Genomic DNA, 26,373 nt, shown 5'->3' with positions numbered 1-26,373 from the left:
GTTTTGACATAAAAACATGTAATCCAATTAATGAAATGATGGGAGATGCTGCTGTGTTCACACAACCCGCTTACGTCATTTCCACTCTAGATCCTTTCTCCTCAGAGAAGGAAGCTACCTCAAGGAATCCCGGAATCGTAATAGGAAGGGATCTTAGGAAGGTTATCTGCTGCAACCCTGCTCTTACTGGAACCATTAGTGGCCTGTAACAGATTACCCATCCAACTTCAATTTCATCCAGGGATGGGCTGCTACGGGTTTGCCCAGGTTCAGGAGAACCCGTAGTTAACGTTATGGCCGGTTCGGAGAACCTCCAAATCCCAATCCTGGCTACCCACCACCACCACCACCACCCTGCCCCTCCCCTCCAAGGAGTCTCCACATGGCCTGTTTTGGATACGAGATAAGTGCAGGGCCCCCACACAGAGGTTCGGGGAGGGGGAAAAATGGGCCTCCTAGAAGTTCCACTTCCAGCCTCCAGAGCCAGTTTTCGCCCTCTCAGAGGCTGAAGGAAAGCCTCCGGAGCCTGGGGAAGGCAAAAACGGCCTCCCCATCGTGGTGCTGGAGGCTGACTAGGCCATGCCTACCAAGCAACCGGGCAGAGACCCTGTTGCTGAAATTTTTGAAGCCCAACCCTGCTTTCATCTCTAGCAAAGGAGAACTCATGGCTTGATCTGGACTCGAATGGTCTTGTTAATGTAGCCCAAGATAGTATTTGCCTTTTTAAGAGCCGCATCACACTGTGGGCTCATGTTCACCTTGTAAACAACAAGAACCCTTTTCATATGTATTGCTGGCAAGCCAAAAATTGAAAAGAAAGAAGAAGGAAAAATACCAAAAAAGTATCTTCCAGTCCTCTTTGCAGCAGTTATAAACACATAGTTATACTTCGCATAGTTATGGGGCTTAAAGATAAATGCCTGTTCCATGCCACTGAGCATCCAAGGAAAAGCAATTATAATAATGGCTTGTTATTATTTAGTATTGCCAAGTGGAAAACATCCTGGGCAAAGACAGGTTAAGCAGAAATAAGCCTAATAAGTCACAAGCAACAGTTAACGTGCCAGCCTGCAGAGGAGTGAACAAGGCACACCAGGTTTAATGGTGACCTCAGACAAGGTATGTCCCCGAAAACGCCTATTCACTCCTTCCAACCCCACTACAGGTGGGCAGTAGAGAGGTTGAACTGAAGGTTTCTTCGGGGAGTTCAGAAATGGGCAGCTCAGGATGCCTTGGTGCCTTCAGGGAAGACAATAAATATGCAGTAAAGCCAAACCAGATTCTAGACATAAAAAACGATTGCTAGGTTGGCTAACAGCTGCAGTTCCATTCGTTCAGCAAGTAATTAAATGAGGCATGTTGGAACGAGATGGGCTTTGTATGTAATAGTAGACTGTTTACCTGCACTTGTCATCTTCTCCTGTCATGATATGAGGAAGTAAAAACTGCAGCGGAAAAAAAATGTTTTTGCCCTGAAGCAGAAAGCTACCCTCTTTGTTGCAATGACCACTATTATCTGTAGGGTTCCCATTCATTTGATAGAATGGAGAACATGACAACTGTATGTGGACAACCCCCCCCCCACATTGCAATGAAAGGCAAGAGATCTATTTTACTGGATTAACCACATGCGTGAATTAAATGCACTATACTAATGATGTGTAAGATTTCTTCGTTTTTGCATGGCTGCAACCAAATCAATGTAAATATGACTAAAACATAACAATTACAAACTGTAGCAGGCCCCAAACTACTTAATATATCAGTTAAATAATTAGCATGTGAAAAATAAAAACAATAAAATTCAGATCTTCCCCCCCCCATATTTGAACAAATGACGTCTTAAAAATAAGTTTAATGTCTAAAACACAGAGAGAGGGGAGGATGGTATTGTTTATATACATGTTTGATGCAAAGAAAGACTTATTTTAAAAGATACAAGAGAACCAGAGGATGAAAGAGAGTAAATATTAAGGAAATACACCATGTGTCTATAATATACACATTTCCTCTTTAGTTAATGAAAGGAAAAGAGAAAACGAGCCAGACAACTCTAAACAATGCGTAGATGAAGAGTTTTTGTTTAAAGTAACATTAATTTCTTTTCTTTTTCCACAGGTTTTGTTCCTACTGTCCCCATTGCCCCAAGGCACATATTCTTTTTCCATTCTGCAAAATATTATAAATTTTATAAAGCAAACACATATGCATGTGAACTAAATTAAGTTGCTAACTTAATAAGCATGGTTTATTCTGAAAGCAGAATATGGATTTCTTTCATGTATACAAAAGAACATACCCAGTCCTAATGTATCTTCATATTCGGGGTATAAACAACAATCGGGACAGAACAGTAAAATAGCACAAAAATCAATATTTAAACCATGCAAAAAAAATGTTCATCTTATTAACATCTCCATTTTGGCTACTTTAATGCAACTAAGTAATATCATAAAGGTACAATTAAACATTATTTGATTTCTAAATATGGGCTATTTTAAAAACAGGTTTGAGACAGCTAAAACACATGAGAATCCTATTTTATACTTTTAACTGCAGTTCTGTTTTGATTTTTCTTCTGATATCATGAAACACCGCAGTTTCTGAAAGGGGGGGGGGTGTAGAGATGTTTAATATTTTTTAACTAAGCTTAAACAGCCGCTCTACATATCAAGAGTGTACCTGAAATATAAAAATGGCCAAAAGACAATGCGTACAACAAACTGGTATTTATAACTGCCGAGTATCTTCAGCCATCCAACAATTGCTTTTCACTCCACTGTGACTGAGAGGGTCAGTGCAAAACCCAGGAAAGCTGCCAATGCCAACAAAAACACTGTCACCTCATGGTATTTTCTACTGTAAATTAACACTTGCATTTTCTGTGAAGATGCCCTTCCAGTCATTAAAGATGGACCTGGAATGAAAGGCTTAACTTCATTTTCTCTGGCTTTCAAAAAAAAAAAAAAGGTAGCAGCAGCAGCTACCCCACAGAGATTAAGCCCTGCTTCTCAACTGCAGGAACTGACTCCAGCCAAAAGGTAGCATAAACAGAACACTTTATTATTCAGCAAACAGCTCACAGCACGCATCGTGATTCTCTATGGCTTGTGTATCTTAAAAATCGGAACGCAGAAGGCTCACCATTTGGCATGAAACAAGATCCTTCCAGCGAATACTTGGGCAGACGACCTGAAGAACGAGATCTTACCGGGGTGGGACTGTAGCTGAAAGGAATCTCGTACTAAATCCAAGTGCCATTCTTGGTGACTTCTGAAAGTAGAGCTGCAAGAATGGGCTCTATTATAGTGGGGGGAAGGGGGCAGTTGCCAATTTTAATGTTTAGGCAGACGTCTCTAACTATGTGGCTGCTTTGCGATTCTCTACTAATGGAATCCATGCCAATAAGGCTGGTATTCCCTTAATGGAGATAGCAAGGATGTCTCCCGTAACTGTCTATTGCTAACTTACAAGCCCACACGATGGACTCCTTAACCCATCTGCGGATGGAAGAATAAGAAACTCACCTCCCTGGATTGCCTGCTCTTTAGGAGACAGACAAACTATCTTGCTCTCCAGGATTAACAGGATTTGGGTAAACATTTGGAAGAACAATCTCCTGTGCCCAATGAATAATTAAATTGATCTTGCACATAAAGAAAGGCAGGATCTGGTCTTCACACTAATTTTCCCCAATGGAACGCACCCAGGTCATCCTGCACTGATAGGGGTTGTCAGTTTACTAAGCTGCCTAGCAGAGGCTAAGACCATGCGTAAGGCTGCTTTCCAAATAGGATGCTCGTAAAGATATGCTTAATTGGCTCAAAAGGAATTGGGGTCAACATCCTGAGGACCAATGTTAAATCCCATGATGAGAAATGGAGAACAACTGGGCAAGAAATAAAAGCCAAACCCCCTGAGAAAAGGCACACGAGCTTGTAGCCGGAAAGAAAATTTCCCTACCCATCCAAAAATATAATTTGAACGGTGGCAAGCTTGCCTTGTCAGGGTATATGATACCAGCATTTTATCTAGATCACCTTATAGGGACCCCAGAATTTCCAGTATTCTAGATTCCTTCTCCTTCACTATCAGTCAAAACATTTGCCAGATCATCTGGTGTATCTTTCCAGCAGATAATCTTCACTACGAAATCTAAAAACTGGGGTTCACTAAGCCCCCCCGTTCAACTTCCAAGCACAATCCCGAAGTCATTTTTGGTCTGGGTGAAGAATGGCTCCCTCCTTCCAGCGATTCTGCTTTGCCAAAAAGAAGCTTCTTAATTATTGACATCTATACAGAGAAGTACGGGCTCCTGAGCCAGAAGGGGACGATCACAATTACTCATGCCTTGAGAAGCTTCATCTTTTATGCTATTCTGGACACGATCTATGCCGGTGAAATAGTGTAGAGCAAACCCTCTGGCCATGACATTAGCTGATCATCTATCTCCTCTAGCTCTGACATCATGGAAAAATGAGAAATGGCTCACCTGCCTGCTCTCCTCGGTTGCAAAGAAGATGATCAATAATAAACTGAATATCTCTGTTATCTTCTGGAAAAGCCTTTGGGTAAAATGTCTGCTCTGACTGTGGTGTACTCTGGTGGCTGAGCCAGTTGTGTTCATTGTTTACGTCGGAGGTCCCCAAACTTGGCCACTTTAAGACTTCAATTCCCAGAATTCTCCAGCAAGAAGTCCTCAACTCTTAAAGTTGTCAAGTGTGGGGATATCTGGTTTACGTGGTCTTCTGCTTACCTCGTTAAGTGATTTGCCTCCTTCTAAAAGGCCCATTGACCTCATGCCTCCCGGGGGATGGGGGGGGTGATGCCAGACTTGTCTATAGCATTGTCCATCCTTTCTTAGGAAATCCTTTCCCCTCACCAGATGCTTCAAGTTAAATGACTCCTGATACACTGCCTGAATCTCTGAGCAACTGATTGGCAGGAGGAAGGCCTTAGACTGGGCCATAGGTTCTGAACCAAGAGACACAGGATGACATCCTGCTCAGGTGACATCTATGGGTATCTTCTCTCTGTTTGGCTCTTTGAGAACTATACTTGATGTGTGTGTGTTTAGAATAGATTACTACAAATCACCATTTCGGGGATCTTCCCCCTGCATAGGACTATCAGGGTTATTCAGATCCTGGAGTCTTATCTATTCCTGTAATGAGAGCAGAAGCAACTGGAGCAGTCTGGAATGAAAAGTAGTATTCACCTGGAGGGAACAAGGGAGCTCTTTATGTTTATCACAAAGTTGCAATCTCTAAGGAATCGGAGTCAAGCTAATTCAATTATTTTTCCATTGAGGGAACTGCGATGAAAAGGTCATCCAATCAGGGGTAAAATATGAACCCAATGAGTACCCAGGTACCCATTATGCCATCACTCCGGTTAAAAATTCCAACATCAGATTGAAGGGGACAGACGTGATCTGGTCCTGATAAACTGAACCATGTACACCAATCTGAAAAATTTATGGTAGGCTTATCAGCATACTCAGCATGACCGCCAAAGAGGCTAGCCAATTGTTTGGAATAAAGGCTTCTAACCTTAGTCATCACAGTCTCCAGAATGAAGGTCAACTATCTGATGAACCTGTTTAGTGGCTTGGAAAGAATAGAGACCGGGCCAGAGCTTCCTTCCTGGTTTGGAACATATTCTATTGCACTGATTATCCATGCATGTTCTATGACATCTGCTATTCTCCATTGTGTCTTCCCTTTCTTTGAAACTGTGGAAGGTAGGAATCTCTCCATCAGTTTGTCTCTGAACTGTCCCACATGCTCCAACTGGAATGTCTACTTTACCAGGAGATCCTCTACCAGGGAGCTGATAGCATCAATTTGAAGGATATTTCTTCTAAAACGTTTCTCCCCTTCCCTGATGACTGTTCCTATGTTGTCATGAGTATTCCTATGCATACTTCTAAGTGAAACCATCTAGGAAGAAAAGGCAAAAGGGCAAATAAGAAGCTAGCTGCATCTATTTTCTTCTTTATGTTGTTTCCGCTGATGATAGGGCCTTCCTATTGGCCTTGTTTTCAATTATGATCAGGTCAATCAATTCCCCAGACATTTTCTTGTAAATTCTGCTCATAATAGTGGTCTGGAGCAATGATTTCTGTGAGACTGCTGAAAGTACAATCTGGCTTACACTGAGGTCCCGGAGATCACATGGTTCTGTTTGCACATCTCCCATCGGCTTGGCTCTTCTACAGACCTTGGTTATCTCCTCTTTCAGATAGCAATAGCAATAGCAGTAGACTTATATACCGCTTCATAGGCCTTTCAGGCCTCTCTAAGCGGTTTACAGAGAGTCAGCATATTGCCCCCAACAATCTGGGTCCTCATTTTACCCACCTCAGAAGGATGGAAGGCTGAGTCAACCCTGAGCCGGTGAGATTTGAACCGCTGACCTGCTGATCTAGCAGTAGCCTGCAGTGCTGCATTTAACCACTGCGCCACCTTGGCTCTGCTTTTATCTCTGCTCTTTGGGCAATGCTCTGAATAATTATCAGGGCCAAAGTGTCACACCTCTATCCACCATGGATGTTAGGCCAGATAGAAGACTGTGCAGTTTTGAGAACCTACCGGAGCGAGCGGTCTCTTTTCCATTCCATAGGGTCTCACAGGCTCATCTGGAAATTCTACCTGGTGCTGCCAAAAAGGATCCCTGACAGTGGCTCCAGTTGGCACGAGTTACCATCATGTGGCTCCTTTTCTGAACCAAACTGCCTACTCTGTGGGTGAGGCACTTGGCCCATTCACAGCACTGCAATTATCTAATGAGAACTTCAATTGGAAGATACGATCACTATAATATATAGACTTTTCCTGTATAACTTGAGGCCTCACTGGAGCACAGGCTGTTTCTGTATAGGACAGCATCTACATTAGCAAATCTTATCAAGCAGCTGCTTGTAATAAAACAAAGGTCTTCAGCTTGGGAAAGTACAGTCTAAAATTCTGAGGTTGATTTTAGTGGATCTTGATGCATTTCAAATGCTGTAAAAGAAAGCTGGCTTCCTCTCCTTAGAAGGCTTTGGCAAAGCAGACTAGCGTAACGGCTTAAGCTGATACATCACCCAGAAGCTCTAGTCCCCTTAACTCTACATGATCAACATCACACCAGGAGAATAATTTCACTGGAATCAAAACTAAAAGGTTGCAGCCTTTCTCCAGCTCCCCCCGTAAAATAACGTATATGGGATTTGATATAACAAAATGACTTTAGCAGAACAATCCATTGCTACTTAGTTGAAAATCCAACTAAAATTCCCGCTCTGCCTTATGCTTTTAGTGATTCTCTTTGTCCTCTTCTTACTCTCTGAAATTTTGCAAGGAAGGCTTGTGGTATCCCATACAATAAAAGCTTATATCCATGCCTTTCTAGAGCTGCTGAGTCAGCGGCATGTGTACCAGTGCGCTGATTTTTCTACCGGGATGCTTGTCATGTACTCATAGCACCTCTTTTAAACAAATATCAGTGTAGACAACAGTCCTTTTGTGTCAACCTCTTCTTATAAGATTTCATAGTGTCACAGGTTCTATAAAGGTAGATCCTTATGATCAAAATTAACTTCGCCATTTTGCTATATTCCAAAGTGGATTTTGGATTTTCTTTGATCGTATTAGGCATTCTTTTTCCCTTTCACAACTTTGACTGAATAAAATAAAGCAAACCTATAGTTTAATCTAGATTATAAATGGCAATAAATTGTTTTTATCTTTGTTTAGTCCAAGTGGGTTTTGTCATTGTGTAGCTGCATTGTAACTTTATAGTCTTAATATTAGAACTAAGAATCATTCTTACAATTAGATCTTAGTGTTAAGGTTTTAAAGATTTACATAAAACTAAATAATCCCCGTAACATCAATATTAATCTGTTATATGGTAATTTCATGTGGCCTCTGTTAGTATCAGACTAGATTTTTTTTGGGGGGGGGGAGATTATTTTTAGTCTGTTATCTCATGTAACTTATATGACATTTACTACCGGATTTTAATCTCTTCTTAAAATTTCAATCGTGAGAACAGTTTGAGTTAGATTTTAGCATCCTACCATTATGTGTTATTAATCCATATAATTATGCTGATTTACTGACTTTTAAAGCCAATTGCTAGACTGCACTTTATACTAAGGCTAAACGGCAGGAGAAGATACGATCTCTGGGTGTTTGCGTGTCCAGAAGCTCTTAATGCGCCTGCTCTGGATAAAGAAGTTCAAAAAAGCTTGGAAATGTCTGTCTAGAATAACTCTGTGAATCCCACAAGATGACTTCTCTCTCTGTCAGAAGTGGGAGGCTCACAAAGGAAGACCACAAAACGTTTCAAACAAAAGCAGCTGCCATTCCTTGGCTTGCAGTGATCTGACTCCAAGCCCAGGCCTCTCGCACACCACCAGTTCTCTAGTGAATAAAGCACAAAGACAGGCAATTATGGTTGTCCAGTATGAACAAATTGAACCTAGCTGAGCTGCCACCTGCCTGTGCAAAGCTCAACTCAAAACTATTTACAGAACGAACCCAATGCTTCTTTTGACACCCTTCCCCGTAACCTTTCGGTAGCTGCTCACCTGAATCAGCAAGCATTGCAGGTTTGCAAGAACCAGTGCGGCAGAGGGGGGGAAAAAACCCATGCTCATCGCAGTATGGCTGTTCTTTAGTACAAGGAATGTTACCTACAAACCGGACGCTATTATTTTCCTCCACACCAAAGTTCCGGTCCAACTCCATTCCGGTGCAGAAATAAAAAGTTTATGCTTGCTGATGCACAAATTGTGACAAGGAAAATTTGAGCTTGTTTTTTTTTAAAGTTTCTTCAGAAGCAAATGTTGAGATAATCTGAACAGCAAACTATTTATTGCTTACAATCTCTCTCTCTATCTCCCTCCCTCCCTCCCTCTCTCTCTCTCTCTCTCACACACACACACACACCAGCATATAATATCATGTTTAGCATATAACATCATCTAACATAATCTAACATCATGTTTAGGGGGTCCCATACAGGAAAATACATGGTTACATGGATGTAGCATGGATGTACCAGAGGATCAGGACTTATCAGTTATGACCATCATGTTTACTTTTTGGACACGTGCCACCAGCCCTCCAAGGTAGACCAAACATGGAAAGCAAAGACACACAGGCTAATACAACTTTTCTTTTTGTTTTCTGTCCTTAAGTGTCCAGCCTTGGCTCCTGGCAACTTCATGTAGACATCCATGCAGTTCTCTTGACAGGTTTTGTTGGAAGTGGTTATTTTCTTTTTAGGGCTAAGAAAGAGTAGCTCCGCTCACTTTATCCCATTAGTAGAACCCACAGCCTCCTGCTCACTAGCTCAGTGCAAGAATTCTTTCCCCCAAACTTTGTTAGTTCTCATTTTGATGTCATTTTATCACCTAGAAGTTAACTGAATATTATTGCTGGAATTTTACCTGCTGTTAAATTCTGCTTGTTCTTATTCTCTATGGGGGAAAAAAAACATTGAAAAGCTTCATAATCTCTAATTATGGATTGTACTTTAAGAAGCATTTTTACCAATAAAACAGCATTGCGGAAAACTGCTGCTATGTTAACAAATTAGGTCGTGATCAATCTTAACAAAAGAACAACTATTTTTGACTTGAAATCAGCAAATTACAATTTACATATTTTGTACAAAGTTGAGTGACAGCACATTTTATTCTGATGGTATTTTAAAAAAATTATAGAATTTATAGTGCTTTACACAAACACCATGATAGGAAAAAAGAAAAGAAAATCAGTAGCTTAAAGTATTTTTTTTCCTATTACTTAAGCCCTTACACATGTGCTTTTATGTTTTCAGGACAGATTTTGATGTACTGATTTTTAGTTTAACAACTGACTGCACACATTCCCCTAAACCACAAGTAAGGATGCGTAAAAGGGGACTTCTCTCCAAATTATTCTCTATTTCCTCTGGAATAATGTGAGCAGAACATTCTCTGATATATTTCTGAAGGGCATTATTTATTTATTCAAATTCATATGCTACCCAAATTTCACAAATAAAACATTATAAACAAGAAAAAACAATGAGCAAATGAATAAACAAGAAGGAAGACAAAAATAAGACAGGAACAAAATTATTCCAGATAAGAGCTATTTATGATGTTCCAGGTGTGAGCTGGTCTTGAATCCTTGTGTCTGGTCCACAAATCATTTCCTGTTATGGAGAGTAGGATTAGCTACCTTTGAAATATTCAGATTGATTCATTCCGTGGGGGAAATGAAAAGTTCCGAGAGAAAGCAGAATATGAGGTGGACAACATACCTCGTTTTTGCACATTAATCATGCATCAGTTTGTTTAGCAAACAGACTGTGCTGCTGCAAAATGAGATCTGAACAAGTAAACTAAATACTTGTAAATTGGAGAAACATTTGTCACCCACACGTCTTCAAAATACAAACATACTGAGTAGTAAAACAGCAAGGACTGAAATGTCTTATGCTTTCAGTCAAAAGAGGAAATTATTTCTCATTCACCCTTTATAAATCTTGATTTCTTACACCAAAATATGGCACTTATCCACTCCACTAAAACAGCAGCAAAATCCCCGAACATAAGACTATTTTTTCAAGTGTCGAAATTATAACTCTTAACTGAAACCTGTCAAGAGAATCCGCATGGTTATTAGACATCAAAGTCTGTGATTTCTCATTTCACACAATGGAAAAAGAATGAAATAATAGTACAACTTTCTGATAAAACTGTACTAACAAAAATATTAAATACGGTTAATGCTCATTTCTCTATTAATAGTCAATATAATTGAAGTCTAGTAAGAATATTCAGAATACCAAGCAAAAGACTATTATTTAAAATGTTAAATAATATAACTAGTCAACAGATTGAGTTTAAAAATATTCCTTAGGATTTCCACTGAGATTACTTGTCAGCTATAATTATGCAAGAGAGTCTGTAGCAGATCAAAAAACAGTATTTGAACAAAAGTACTAGTCACTGCTTGTACTGACATTCTGTGCCTATTTATTTGTACAGAAATCCAAAAATTTAAGGACTTAGTTCCTATCAGGTTTGCACTGCGGAGGCAGGACACAGAGCAAATACAGTTACTCATTTGAGGTAATAACTTGTTTGTGCAGATCCTGCACCTCTATCAAAAGATCAAAACAAAGTCTGAACTATTAACTATTCCATAGATTTAACCTGATAAGTGGTTTGCTGGTGGTAGCTGTGGATGTATTTTCCAGTACATTAACATTTAAAGAATTCCGTGCAGTTCACAACACACGCAGGCCTAAAAGATTCAGTGTAATCTAAACTAAGATCGCAAAACAGGACTTGGCATAAATTAAACCACTTTCAGAACAATGGGGCTGTAGTATCACAGGTAGGAACCCAAAACAGACCAATGAAAGGTTTTAAGTTTTTGAAACTCATCAGAAGCGCTAACAGTTACAACAGAATTCCTATAACATACACCTGTCCTTCTGAGAGGGAAAAAGAAGATAATTCTTTCACAGTGGGACTCTGGTTCTTGAAGAAAGTGGTTGATGGAAGCAAAGATAAGAAGGTGAGAATTCAGAGCTTCAGAGGAAGAGCTCTTATATATCGGAAGTAAACCCTGACAAAAGGCATTTGTTCCCAAGTCAAATAACCAGTCCAAATAAATCCCAAACATAGGCATAAATAAATAAAGCTAGTTGCAACCAGATTGGCTCACGCAGGACATTTCAACCTACCCATTCATTTCCTCCTACAACCATCCGCAACTGTTAAAACAGCTTTTACTTCAACCCATTGAGGGCACTACTGATGAGCTGTCATTTCTCACTCTAGATTCAGGAACTCTTCAAAGACAGAAAAATGGTCTGTACCATGTGAGGCAGCCAGACTGGCTAGAAATATAGCCCAAGAAACCAGGCCTGAATGCTGCGTTCCTCATACACCAACATTCAAACATAACTTTCAGATAAGGCAGTGTTTTTCAACCACTGTGCCGCGGCACACTAGTGTGCCGTGACATAGTGTAAGGTGTGCCGTGGGAAAATTACTTTATATATAGTCAATATAGGCACAGAGTTAAAAAATTTTAACATTTTCTAATGGTGGTGTGCCTCGTGATTTTTTTCATGAAAAAAGTGTGCCTTTGCACAAAAAAGGTTGAAAAACACTGAGATAAGGTAACTCCTTCAGAACACTTAGATTTTACGGAAATCTTGAGAGATACCAGCAGGATTTTATAGCATCAGACCTACAACAAGCCTGCCATTAACCACAGTAGCTCTCAAGTTATGACCACAACTGGGGCTCAAATTTATGTTGCTAAATGAAACATTTGTTAAGTGAGTTTTGCCTCATCTTATGACACAATTAAGTGAATCATTGCATCTGTTAAGTTAGTAACACATTAAGGAAACCTGGTTTCCCCATTGACTTTACTGGTCAAAAAGCCGCCAAAGCAGATCATATGACCCCGGGACACTGCAACCGTCGTAAATAAGAAGCAAGTGGCCAAGCATCTGTGTTTGGATCCATGAGGATGCTGCAAGGACCGTCAAGGTGAAAAACAGTCACAAGCCACTTTTTCCAGCACCGTTGTAACTTTGAATAATAGCAATAGCAATAGCAGTAGACTTATATACCGCTTCATAGGGCTTTCAGCCCTCTCTAAGCGGTTTACAGAGAGTCAGCATATTGCCCCCAACAATCCGGGTCCTCATTTTACCCACCTCGGAAGGATGGAAGGCTGAGTCAACCCTGAGCCGGTGAGATTTGAACCGCTGAACTGCTGATCTAGCAGTAGCCTGCAGTGCTGCATTTAACCACTGCGCCACCTCACTGTTGTAAGTCGAGGACTACTTGTATACACTAAGAACTTCTTCCATGCAACGTTTTTTTTACCAGACCATGGCTTAACCCATTGTGGTCCACAAGCAGGAGTCAGCTGAACCCTCTGGCTAAACAATTATCTTTGCAACATCCTCTCATGAGCAGAAACTGAGTTCCAACATACTGTAGGTGCCCCAAAGCCAAGGGGTCCCCAAACGTGGCAACTTTTAAGACTTGTTGGACTTCAACTCCCAGAATTCTCCAGCCAGCAGAGCTGGCTGGAGAATTCTGGGAGCTGAAGTCCACAAGTCTTAAAACTTGTCAAGTTTGAAGACCAAACTCTGTATACACAAACACCATCGATTAAACACGTGTCTCTGGACAAGTCCTGCATCCCAGCCCCCTGAATGCGTCCCAGGGCCAATGCACCCCCCCAAAAAAACCACCACAACGCCCTGCGCCCCCAACTTCAATGATGCTATCCCCAACGTTGCGTCTCTCCCCCCCCCCCAACAAAAATCCCGGGCTTCCTTCCAATCCGTCGGCGGAGACTCCTCAAGTTTCCCCCGAAGCTGCGGAACTCCCGCTTTTGAAAGCCTCCCCCCCCACCCCCGAGAGGCGCCGCCTTTCCTGCCGGGGTCTTCCCCGAGGGTGGCCGCACACGTGCCCGGAGCGGCCTCAGGCGACACTCGGCGGTGACCCCCGGCCGTGCCCTCTGCGCGGAGGAGGCTCCGGGCGGCCGGCTGGTCGGACGACCCCGCTTCCCTCCAACCCACCCCAACCCTCGGGGGTTCTCCGGGGCCACGCTTCCCCGCAGACTGACCCCTGCCGGGAGGGGGGAGCCCTCCACATGCCCGGTTGGGCGCACGGGGGCTTTTATGCGAGGGGGAGGAGGGACGCCCCCCCCTCCCCTCATGGGAAAGTCCCCGGATGAGGCCGCCCCCTCCCCCCTCCCCCTTCGCCAAGGGAGGGGTCTTCTCCCCCCCCCGCCCCCGCGTGAGGCGACTCCCGCCGCTCCGGCCTCAGCGGGAGCCCCGAGCCAGGCCGGGGCCTAGCGTGCCGCCATGAGGAGCTGGCTCCCTCGCTCGCCCGGCCTCGCCCGCCGCCGCCTCCTCGCCTCACACTCACTCTCGGGTCCCGGCCGGGGACGGGCGCGCCCCTCAGCCGCCGCTGCCTCGTCCTCCATGGAGCCGCCGCCACCGCCGCCGCCTCACGAGCCCGCCATCCTCCTCCTCCTCTTCCTCACGGCCGCCGCCGCCGCCGCCTGTGGGAAGGGGAGTGTGCGCGCGGCCGGCACAGCGGCTGCGATCCGGCTCTTCCCGACCCTCCCTCCGCGCGGCCGCTCGAGGGGGGGGGGAAAACGGGGGGGGGAGAGAGAGAGTTGAGTCGCTCGGAGCAGCAGCAGCAGCAGCAGCAGCAGCAACAACCCGGCTCGGCGGGAAGGAAGACGCGGAGACTGGAACGCCGAGGAGAGGTGGGAGGGGGGGGGGAAAGCCCGGGCGGGAGTAGAAGAAGAAGCAGCAGCGGCGGCGTTCCTGCCGCGCGCGCGCGCTCGCGCCCAGGAAAACCCGGAGCTTGGAGCGCAGCCGCGGATCAGGAAGGCGGCGGCGGCGGCTGCAGCACCACCAGCAGCAGCAGCGACGCTCGCTCGGTGTGCGGTTGTAAGGAGAAAGTGCGGGAGGAAACGCCGGGCGTCTTAACAGCTCATCCGCCAAGGGCTGCGGCCTCCCGGCGGGGTGCCAAGAGAGGTGGATTCCCTGGTCAGCCTGCAAAAGATGCCCGCGTGGGTGCCGGAGAGCCCTTGTGAAGTGGCATGGTGCATGGTGTTGGGGGGGGGGGTTTGCATCCCCTAATCCTGCAGAGAGGGACAGGATGCTTGGAAGCCGCCCCCCCCCCCCCCGCTTTCCCGGCAAGTGGTGTATTAACCATTAAGCAGACTAAGCACGTGATTAGGGCACCACAAAGTTGAGAAAGGAACCAAAAAAATAAACCCCAATGAAGATTTGTACAGTGTGCACAAAGGAGGGGCACCAAGACTTGTCAGTGGTTAGGACACCAGTGAGCCTTAATCCGCCACTGCCTCCTCCGCCGCCTCCAGCAGGGCCCTTGGGCAGGAATTATAGGAGGGGGAGGTCATTGACATGGGGAGGGGGAGAGAAGAAGGCAGGTTGCAGCATCCTTCACCTTGGGCTGTTCAGGTTGGGACAGCAATTGGAACTGGAGTTGGACAACATCTGGAGGGTCACACTTTTGTGTCTCGCTTTAGTATAATCATTCTGTCGAGGATTTCCTGTATTATATTTGGGGGATGTGGTGACTCAGTGGCTCAGATGCTGAGCTTGTCGATCAGAAAGGTCGACAGTTCGGCGGTTCAAATCCCTAGCACCGCATAACTGAGTAAGCTCCCATTACTTGTCCCACCTTCTGCCAACCTAGCAGTTCGGAATCAGGTGAAAAATTCAAGTAGAAAAAATAGGGGCCACCTTTGGTGGGAAGGGAACAGCATTCCATGCGCCTTCGGCATTCAGTCATGCTGGCCACATGACCACGGAGACGTCTTCGGACAGCGCTGGCTCTTCGGCTTTGAAACGGAGACGAGCACCACCCCCTAGAGTCGGGAGCGACTAGCACATATGTGGTCGTTAAGTCGAGGACTACCTGCATTAGAAGGACAACGCCACATCAGTCAGAATATAGTAGTTACTACAGGTGTGTCCTTGCCCTGTTGAGCGAAGTTTTTAATATATATCCTGGCTGGGGGATTCTGGGAGTTGAAGTCCACAGGACTTAAAAGTCGCCAAGGTTGAGAAACACTGTCCTACAGTATCGCTGTATGCCATCAGATGGCATTTAGGTGTATAAAGCGCTTTCGAAAACATAATTATACCTGTCAGCAGGCAATGAACCGACTCATCATCTTCTATTTGTTTGGAATTCATTGCAGGGTGTTTGAGTTGCAGTTGAGGTGCTGCAACAGAAAATTAGGGAGGCGTTTTGTTTTTGTTTTTTAAATGAGGATTGCTTCATTTTACAAGTCATTTGTGGGAGGAACCTTTTCACCTTCTCATTAGGAATGCTGACTTAAGATACTTCCACGGGGGTGCAGCTGATCAGGTCAGTCTCCAGCACAGGCCTTTAAAAAAAACCACTAACCCACTTTGGAATTCTGGACGATTGGAGACATTGTGGTCAATTGAAATAGCAATAGCAATAGCAGTTACTTATATACCGCTTCATAGGGCTTTCAGCCCTCTCTAAGCGGTTTACAGAGTCAGCATATTGCCCCCAACAACAATCTGGGTCCTCATTTTACCCACCTCGGAAGGATGGAAGGCTGAGTCAACCCTGAGCCGGTGAGATTTGAACAGCCGAACTACAGAACTGCAGTCAGCTGAAGTAGCCTGCAGTGCTGCATTTAACCACTGCGCCACCTCGGCTCTAAAATATGAATGTTTATTATAAACCAGTGGGAATTCTTTGATCCAATCTTCGCTTTTACTCCTTAGAGATAGGTTGAATGTTGAATGTTGATTTTATTTATATGCTGCCCTTTTCCCCTGAAGGGGACTCAGGGCGGCTCACAACTCAACCAGGGAAGCGGGATACAAACAAGAATTTAAAAACGACAAAGAAACAATGCATGATTAAAACACAACAGTCATACCAATTCGAGACGGGGGGGGGGACAGTTCTTTAGCCCCAGGCCTGTCGGAACAGCCAGGTTTTAAGGGCTTTGCGGAAGGCCTGGAGGGTGGTGAGGGTGCGAATCTCCACAGGGAGTTCGTTCCAGAGGGTCGGAGCAGCCACAGAGAAGGCTCTCCTCCGGGTAGTCGCCAGTCGACACTGGCCGGCGGATGGAATTCGGAGGAGGCCTAATCAGTGGGATCTAATCGGTCTAGTGGAGGTAATTGGCAACAGGCGGTCTCTCAAGTACCCAGGTCCAATACCATGAAGGGCTTTATAAGTGACGACTAGCGCCTTGAAGCGTATCCGGAGACCAACAGGCAGCCAGTGCAGCTCGTGGAGGATAGGTGTTACGTGGGTGAACCGAGGTGCACCCACGATCGCTCACGCGGCTGCATTCTGGACAAGCTGAAGTCGCCGAATGCTCTTCAAGGGCTGCCCCATGTAGAGCACGTTGCAGTAGTCCAGTGATAGGTGATACTATAATACTTTAAAGACCCATTGTTATTTGATAGATAATTATGAATTCAAGGAAATAAGGATTGTTACAAATGAAAGAATATTAATGGCAATCTGAACACATAATGCTCAATGACAGCGAAACATTCAGTTACGTTTAATGCAAAACCAGTGATGTTATTTTTAATCTTAAGAATTGATGCACAAAAACTTGTAACCAAACGACATGCTTGATAAAATGGAGGAAAGTTGTTTTTTGTTTCTTGCTTTGTTTTGTATGTGTTGTTTTGTTTAAAAAGAATAAAATATATATTTTTTAAAAACCCACTAACCCACGAGTCCATAGGTCTGTCCCTCGATGATGCCAGAGTCTTGGTGTGGCTTTATTTATTGATTTAGTGCAGGACAAAAAAATGTTAAAAAGCACATCACAATTAGAATCCCGATGAGCAAGCCTGAAACTATTTTCTCTGTTTACAAAGGTAGGCCATTCATATAGTCAGTAGGTGTTGGAGTTGCATACAGAAAGTCTCCGGAATTTTCTTGACAAGCCACCCTGATATTGTGTAGCAATCCTACAGGGATAGAGAAGAGGAGAGAAGAGAAAAAGGGAAAATAGAACAGAATAGAATAAAATAGAAAAGAGAACAAAAAAATAGACTAGAACAGGACAGGAAGGGACCTTGGAGGTCTTCTAGTCCAGCCCACTGCTCAAGCAGGAGAACCTATACCATTTCAGATAAGTGACTGTCTTGTGATGGCGAACCTATGCCACCCGTGCCAGAGGTGGCTCTATGGGCACACATGCTGTCACAAGCTGCCCTTCTGGTTTTTGGTGTGCACATAACATGCTGGCCAGCTGGTCTTCGTGGGCACCAGAGCACTGGAAAACAGCCCGAAAAGCAATTCATTTTCGGGCCGTTTTTCAGGCTGTTTTTGGACTGTTTCCAGGCCATTTTTGGGCTGTTTTCAGCATTCCAGCCAACTGGTCTTTGTGGGCACCAGAGCACTGGAAAACGGCCTGAAAATGGCCAAAACCAGGCCATTTTTGGACCATTTTCATGGCTGTTTTCAGGCCATTTCCAGGGCTGTTGTCTAAACTCCAGTGAAGGAGCACCCACAATTTCTGAAGAGCAGCTGAAGGCTAATTCTCCCACAACAGCAGCCAGATGATCCTGGCCACCCATCCTGGCTTAAAACCCATCCCTAGGAGACGACCTCAGGAAAGCACTCCTTCTAAGGAAGGATTTTAGCATCTAGATGTCTCGCACCAGCCATCCAAACAAGGCCAGTTGTGGCGTGGGTGCAGAAACCGTGCCATGTTACCCTCTCTCTGCCCAGTGCACCGATGCCCTATGTCCAAGATCAGGAGCTGGAAACAGGAGGGGAAACGGAGACGTTTTCCTTACTCAGCACCGAAGATTGCCACGCCGAGAGTCCGTTCAGGGCATGATTTACAAGGCTGATTGCTGATTAGATTGTTCTGTCCAGTTGTGCAATAAATAAAAACTGCTTACTCTCCTAAGGGGAGTCATGCGGGTGTGCATGCAGCGGGGGGGGGGGGGGTCTGACCTGCGGCACGATGCATCTTCGTAGCCCTGGGAGATTTATTGCTTGTTCGAGAACTTCACCGGACTCCTTTAAATGAGTCTCGTTTGGCCTTCCTTCAACTGGCAGTCCATTATCTTCTCTGGCAGCTGTTGAGAGCCTTGTTGACTTGGCTTCATCATCTAAGGGCTCTTGGCCTGTGGAAACCTCTTCGGCCAATGCCCCACGAAATCTCCTTGGGGTGTTTGAAACTGGACTGGAGGTCACCGCTTTACTGCGGGTCGTCCTCAACTTACGACCACAGTTGAGCCCCTCCCCCTCCCCAAATTCTTCTTGCGAAGTGAGACACTTGGTGGGTGAGTTTTGCCCCATTTTACGACTTCTCTTACCACCGTTGTTAAGCGAATCACTGCGGCGGTTAAGAAGTCAATAACCCCGGTTGTTAACTGAATCTGGCTTCCCTATTGACTCGTCAGAAGGTCGCAAGAGGGGACATTGCAACGGTCATAAAGAGGAGTCCGTTGCCACGCGTCCGAATAGCAATAGCAGTTAGACTTATATACCGCTTCATAGGGCTTTCAGCCCTCTCTAAGCAGTTTACAGAGTCAGCATATTGCCCCCAACAACAATCTGGGTCCTCATTTTACTCACCTCGGAAGGATGGAAGGCTGAGTCAACCTTGAGCCGGTGAGATTTGAACAGCCGAACTGCAGAACTGCAGTCAGCTGAAGTAGCCTGCAGTGCTGCATTTAACCACTGTGCCACCTCGGCTCTATCTTGGCCATGTGATTGTGAGGATGCCACAATGATCCTGCGTGGGGAAAAATGGCCCTAAGATGCTTTTTTCAGTGACGTCACTAAATGAATCATTGTCGTACGTCGAGGACTTGTTGAGTAACCAGATCTCCACTTGGAGGATTGTAGCCCAATGAGATCAAATACGTTTGCTGCCCCGTCAGCCTGGGTACAACAGCAATCCAGCGTAGGGCTTGGATAGTGTCAACAGACCTCATTTAAATTTAATAAATGTGTACATTGTAGGCCGTGCCCTCATGACGGCGAAACAGTTTAGCTTTTCGTGTTCCTGCACACCTGGGCTTGCTTGCTTGGTTAGCTTGTGGTTTGGGTGTGATGCGAAACCACAAACATTGGGTTGGGTAAGCTAGGATGGAGCTGTGCAGAGAACGGCATGGCTGGGCTGCTGACGGTTCGCAGGGGTTCGGGAGAACCTCTAGCTAAGATCCTGTGCAGTTCGGAGAACCCCCAAATCCCACTCCTGGCTGGCCACGCCCGCCCTGCCCCAACCCTCTCAGGAGTCCCCACGCAGCCCGTTTTCGATGCAGGTAAGTGCAAGGTGTGCATGGGGCTCGGGGAGGGCAAAAAATGTGTGACCCGACAAATGCACGCACAACAAAACCTGTTCTGACAGGTTATGGAGAACCGGTAGCGGAAATGTTGAGTAGTTCGGAGAACCAGTAAATACAACCTCTGACTGGCCCCAGAATGGGGAGGGAATGGAGATTTTGCAATATCCTTCTCCTGGAGTGGGGAGGGAATGGAGATTTTGCAGTATCCTTCCCCTGCGGTGGGGAGGGAATGGAGATTTTGCAGTATCCTTCCCCTGGAGTGGGGAGGGAATGGAAATTTTGCAGTATCCTTCCCCTGCGGTGGGGAGGGAATGGAGATTTTGCAGTATCCTTCCCGTGAAGTGGGGAGGGAATGGAGATTTTGCAGTATCCTTCCCCTGGAGTGGGGAGGGAATGGAGATTTTGCAGTATCCTTCCCCTGCGGTGGGGAGGGAATGGAGATTTTGCAGTATCCTTCCCGTGGAGTGGGGAGGGAATGGAGATTTTGCAGTATCCTTCCCCTGGAGTGGAGGGGGAATGGACATTTTGCGTATCCTTCCCCTGGAGTGGAGTGGGAATGGAGACTTTACAGTATCCTTCCCCTGGAGTGGGGAGGGAATGGAGATTTTGCAATATCCTTCCCCCGGAGTGGGGAGGGAATGGAGATTTTGCAATATCCTTCCCCCGGAGTGGGGAGGGAATGGAGATTTTGCAATATCCTTCCCCCGGAGTGGGGAGGGAATGGAGATTTTGCAATATCCTTCCCCCGGAGTGGGGAGGGAATGGAGATTTTGCAGTATCCTTCCCCTGCGGTGGGGAGGGAATGGGGATTTTGCAGTATCCTTCCCCCGGAGTGGGGAGGGAATGGGGATTTTGCAGTATCCTTCCCCTGCCACGGCCACCAAGCCACACCCATAGAACCGGTAGTAAAAAAATTAAATTTCACCCCTGGAGGAGCCCCTGCACCAATCAGCCTTTTGGAATTTCATTGTCTTCTTGCAACTTTTTTTGGGCAGAGCATAGATCAAAAGTTGGAGCTTCAAAGGACGCTGGAAAACCAAAATGGAAAGAGAGATTATCTACCAGAAGCAGCTCAATAATTAAACTGCATTCCCTGTTGTTACATTCTTGGGCTTCTGAACAATTATCTTAAACCCCACCCTTTGGTTTTCATGTAGGATAATTAAGAAATTAAAGGATGGGGTTAGAAGATAAAAGAGGGGGGGGAAGGCTCTTCTATTTACCAACTAGGAAATGGCAGATGGGGCGGGAGAAGATAGGCCCAGAGAGACTCACCGCAGGAATCCACCTTGTGCTAGCCCAGGTGTTGCTACAATTGGGTGGTTGACACATTGCTCCAAGTAGTAAAACAAAGATTAAAAGCCTTAAGAACCAGGTTTTAGGAATGAGCTAAGCCATAAATCAACCATGTTATGGGTTAAGGCAGCCCAAACATTGGATGGTTGAAACCGCGGTAACCCACCATGTTTATTTTGTGCATTGTAGAGTTATTCTAAAAGGGACGTGGTGGCTCGGTGGCCAAGATGCTGAGCTTGTTGATCAGAAAGGTCGGCAGTTCGAATCCCTAGCGCCGCATAACAGGGTGAGCTCCCGTTACTTGTCCCAGCTTCTGCCAACCTAGCAGTTCGAAAACACGTAAAAAATGCACGTAGAAAAATAGGGGAAGGTACCAGCGTTCCGTGCGCCTTCGGCGTTTCATCATGCCGGCCACATGACCACGGAGAACATCTTCGGACAGCGCTGCCTCTTCGGCTTTGAAACGGAGATGAGTACTGCCCCCTAGAGTTGGGAACGACTAGCACGTATGTGCGAGGGGAACCTTTATCTTTAGAGTTATTCTTGGCTGTGAAAACCGATATGCAGGTTCTTTTCTAGGCAAAATTGATTGCAGTTAAATCAGCCACCTGCTTCCCACATCCTTTTTGAAATGTACATCTTTTACGATTTTTATTTACGTTACACAGCTGTTTTCAAACAAACAAACTAAAAATGAACTTAACCGCTCAAAAGGAATGCAACAAATAAACACAGTAAAACCTTCAAATCCAAATTATGTGCCAAGTTCCCCGGATTTTAAAGATCTCTGGAAAAAAAAAAAAGGAAATGAATACTTTAGTATTCAACAAACTTAAGATTTATTTATTTTTGTTTGCCAGAAGCAACCATGATGTTAACACTTTCTGATGGATATATAATTTTCTCCAAAATTGCTAGATCAACCTGCTTCCTGATTACATCGAGAATTGAGGCCTCCTAAGAATACGAAGCCTCTCCCAGGGAGATGGGATCAGCTTGTAAGTTTTCCCGAGGAATCTGGCAAGTGGAATCTGTTGCAGTGAATTGATCGCTCCTTGGGGCTCAGGGCGATCCAGAACTCAGGAAGATATCTTTTTGAAAGCATATCCACCTAAAACTTTGATCCTGTGGCTAAAAATCCAGGGGGAAAAAACCATGTAAAAATATAGCAATAACAATAAGCAATAGTTAGACTTATATACCGCTTCATAGGGCTTTCAGCCCTCTCTAAGCGGTTTACAGATTCTGCATATCGCCCCCAACAACAATCCGGGTCCTCATTTTACCCACCTCGGACGGATGGAAGGCTGAGTCAACCTTGAGCCTAGTGGGATTTGAACAGCCGAACTGCTGAACTGCAGTCAGCTGAAGTAGCCTGCAGTGCTGCATTTAACCACTGCGCCACCTCGGCTCTTAAGCATATAATGTGTTAGGAAAGCAACAAAAATAAATTTGTATTTTTTCGGGGCAAGTTAAGATCCTGTTGATTTCGTTTTTGTAGAATCAGAGTCGGATGGGACCTAAGAGGTCATTAAGTCCAGCCCCCTGCCTGCTGCAGGATTCACTACCCCACCCTGTTTTCTTTTAATTTTGCCAATTTTCAAACGGCAGCTGCTTGCTTAGCACCCAGGTTGTATAAAGATAGGAAGAGATACTTAACATGGGGGGGGCTGCATTGCTTCCTGGCAGTGAAATTGCTTGCCTTAGGAATCTCCGATGCCCACATGAGTGCATTCATTTATCATTCAGGTAAATCTATTTTCCCTTCATGGGAACAAAGGCTATCTTTTGCAGAAGAGGCAACCGGGGAGGGTGAGGAAAGAGGACATTCACGAGGGGGAAAAAATAAATCTGCTTTGCGTTTTTGTTCTGTTTCACATTCTCTTCTCCCCGCCCCACCAACCAAACACCCTCAACCTTCTGTTGGGAATTCCATACAGTATTGTCATTTAAAATAAAGAGGGTTTGTTTGATTGTCTGTCCTTGGAAGCCTTTTGCAAAAAACGACTCCCCTTCCTCATTTTTCTTGGCCCCTTATTTCTGAGGCTTTCCCAATGCTCCTCATGGTTTAAAACAGCATGGATTGCAATCCAGATGCTAATAGGGCAGTGTTTCTCAACCTTGGCAACTTGAAGATGTCTGGACTTCAATTCCCAGAATTCCCCAGCCAGCATTCGCTGGCTGGGGAATTCTGGGACTTGAAGTCCAGACATCTTCAAGTTGCCAAGGTTGAGAAACACTGCAATAGGGAGCTGCATGGAGGGCAGGCCCATGCACCTCATACCGCAGTAGGAATGATCTCAGAACATCTGTTTGCTCTCCTAAAACCATCAGGGCATCGTATTATCCATCCGGCATGCCTGAATTTCTGAACCCCCTTCCTTGCGTCCCGGCTAGAGTGCCTCTTCCCTTCCCTTCCACTTCAAGCCATGTTTGGCCTTTACATCCGAAACCTTCTGGGTCGCATCCACCCTCTGGAGCCACAGCTGGTTTAGTAACTTGGTTTTTAGTCACGTCGGAGCGAACCACGTGCTGCTGCGAAGCGATGGCTCAGCGGCTAAGATGCTGAGCTTGTCGATCAGACAGGTCGGCAGTTTGGCGGTTCGAATCCCCAGCGCCGCATAAGGGAGCGAGCTCCTGTCACTTGTCCCAGCTTCTGCCAATTTAGCAGTTCGAAAGCATGTAAAAATGCAAGTAGAAAAATAGGAACCACCTTTGGTGGGAAGGTAAAAGCGTTCCGTGCGCCTTCGACGTTTAGTCATGCCGGCCACATGACCACGGAGACGTCTTCGGACAGCGCTGGCTCTTCGGCTTTGAAACGGAGATGAGCACCGCCCCCTAGAGTTGGGAACGACTAGCACATATGTGAGGGGAACCTTTACCTGTAGGGGGGTGCATAAGCGCATCAGTGCGCCTACCGTCCCTAACTTACTGTCCCCATTTATTTGTACCCATTTCCTGTCTTCTTATTCATGTTTATTCTTATTCCTGTACATGAGTGACAAACTAAATAAATAAATAAAACAAAGAAGAGGAACCTCTGTCCCTCTAGACCTGGCTGAGCCATAGCGCCTTGCAGACCCTAGCACAGATGACGTTACCTAGTTTGGTAATGAAACGTCTGCAAGAAAACACACTCAGGGGAGCACCGAGGACCCCACCCTTCTGCTCCTTGCTCCACATCCTCAAAATCTTTTTTTCTTTTTCTTTTTGGTAGTGGTGGTGTTCACAGCCCTTGGCATCGGAAAGGGTAGCCTCCAACGCCATGGGCCGTACCCCGATGGAGCAACAAGAGCATTGAACCACGGCAGGCAATTACGGCCGTTTGGAAGACCCCAATAATCAACGTGGTTCGCGTGGTCCACCCTTTCACAGCATCGCACCTCTTCTAATAGTTGTAACTCATGCGAAGTTGCACAAGATTTCGACCAGGAAATCTTCTGGCTTTCATTTGGGAAGGAGAGAAGTTGGGGGAAGGTTAGAAATGGGTGTCTGGGTAAAAGGTGGCAAAGGCTGCCAAGCACGCCCGGGTGTCCATAGTAACTCCAAATGTCACCAGGAGGCACGGCGCATTCGGCAGGAGTAGTTGCCAAGGGAAGAATCTTTCAGTTCATCACATCCGCCTGCTTTTTGGCTGGCAGCACTGGAGACTATCCAAATGGGTAGGGTGGAATGGCAACTTTGCCATGAGCTGCGGTGGGCAGAAATGGCACGGCGTAAACAGATTCAAGGCCTGAATATCTATTCCAAGAATCCAAGAATGGCGCTGTGGTGTGTGTGTGTGTGTGTGTGTTCTGTCTCCTTCGCCCCCGAATATTCAATAGCAATAGCAGTTAGACTTATATACCGCTTCATAGGGCTTTCAGCCCCCTCTAAGCAGTTTTACAGAGTCAGCATATCGCCCCCCACAGTCTGGGTCCTCATTTCACCCACCTCGGAAGGATGGAAGGCTGAGTCGACCTTGAGCCGGTGAGATTAGAACCGCTGAACTGCAGATAACAGTCAGCTGAAGTGGCCTGCAGTACTGCACCCCTAACCACTGAGCCACTTCGGCTCCTCAAAATCCCTCAAAACATCACCCAGAGATTCCTATTGATGAGAAGGTGATAAGGAAGATATTAGAATGTGCAGAGATGAACAGATTAACATTAGCAATGAAGGAGAAAGAGCAAACTGAACATTATATGATTTGGGAAGTATTTTGGTTGGAGGGGAAAAAAAAGGAGTTTGGAAATGAAGAAAGCTAAAAAATTAAGTAGATAATACACCTAAGAGATATAAATAAGATGAAAACTGTTAGTAGGTGTATGATGAAAATAATGATGTTTAATGTTGATATATTATTACTAGAAGATATTAAGAAGAAAAATGGAGAGTTCCATAACGTTTAAATGCTCAATGATACTAAACTTAGGGGAATAATGTCAGTATGAATGTAAAGATGTGGCAAAAGAAGAACGATGTTGCACAGAGGTGTCTGTACCCAAACGACACATAAGGAAAGATGGAATGTTTATTTTTGTAACTAAAAAATAATAAAACTCTTAAAAAAAACCCACATCACTCAGCCCTTGACCCATCGTTCCCAGCCTGCCACACCCCTCCTCACACACGCGCCAACTCCCTGCTTCCCAACTGACTTTCGGAATTGGAAGTTGCAATCCCAACGTATCGCAAGGATCCTGGGCTAAGGAACAAACCACAGTATATCGACGCTTCAATCTCTTACAGAACACACTGAGAATCGGTTAAAGAGAGGGAATGGAATGTACTTTTCCACCTGCAGCGCAGGGCATTTCAACACGTACCCACAAAGCCACCCTCAGGTGGGTCTTCCTGCTCCTCTGTGGATGCGCCCATGGGCACGGGTGGTGTGCTTATGTGAGTAAAAGCAAGTCATATAAGGAGAGGTGTCGGATTAGGAACAGGAGAAGAGTCAGGGAGACAGCCCCCCCCCCGCCACCCTCTTGACCTTAGTCCCACTTCGTAAATTCGTACTGTATTTTTCAGAGTATAAGACGTACAAAGATTTTGAAGAGGCAAATTAAAAAATAAATAAATTTGCACTCTGCAGACCTCACAAAAACGGGCTATTTTTCATGAAAACGGCTGGGATTTTTTTTTGTTTTTTTTAAAGGGCATGAATAGCCTTTAGGAAGCTTGTAGACTGCTCCTGAGAAGTGCCCCCCCCCA

The 26,373-nt window shown here is 45.3% G+C and overlaps 1 protein-coding gene across 1 annotated transcript in view; it reads right to left on the bottom strand.

Annotated features, from left to right (window-relative positions):
* ZNF609 (zinc finger protein 609) overlaps window positions 1-14,151 on the bottom strand; it is a 71,571-nt gene extending 57,420 nt beyond the window's left edge. Inside the window, exon 1 of the mRNA XM_087704140.1 lies at window positions 13,955-14,151. The gene's annotated coding sequence lies outside the window, so the exon portion shown is untranslated. The remainder of the gene's footprint in view (window positions 1-13,954) is intronic.
* Between the last annotated feature and the right edge of the window lie 12,222 nt (window positions 14,152-26,373).

Source organism: Thamnophis sirtalis, unplaced genomic scaffold (assembly GCF_051295495.1).
Source record: "Thamnophis sirtalis isolate CommonGarterSnake01/CBP01778 unplaced genomic scaffold, rThaSir2_p1.2 scaffold_2, whole genome shotgun sequence".
NCBI classification, from domain to species: Eukaryota; Metazoa; Chordata; class Lepidosauria; order Squamata; family Natricidae; genus Thamnophis; species Thamnophis sirtalis.
Note: the sequence above shows the minus strand (reverse complement) of the source record. Positions and strands in the feature narration are given on the sequence as shown.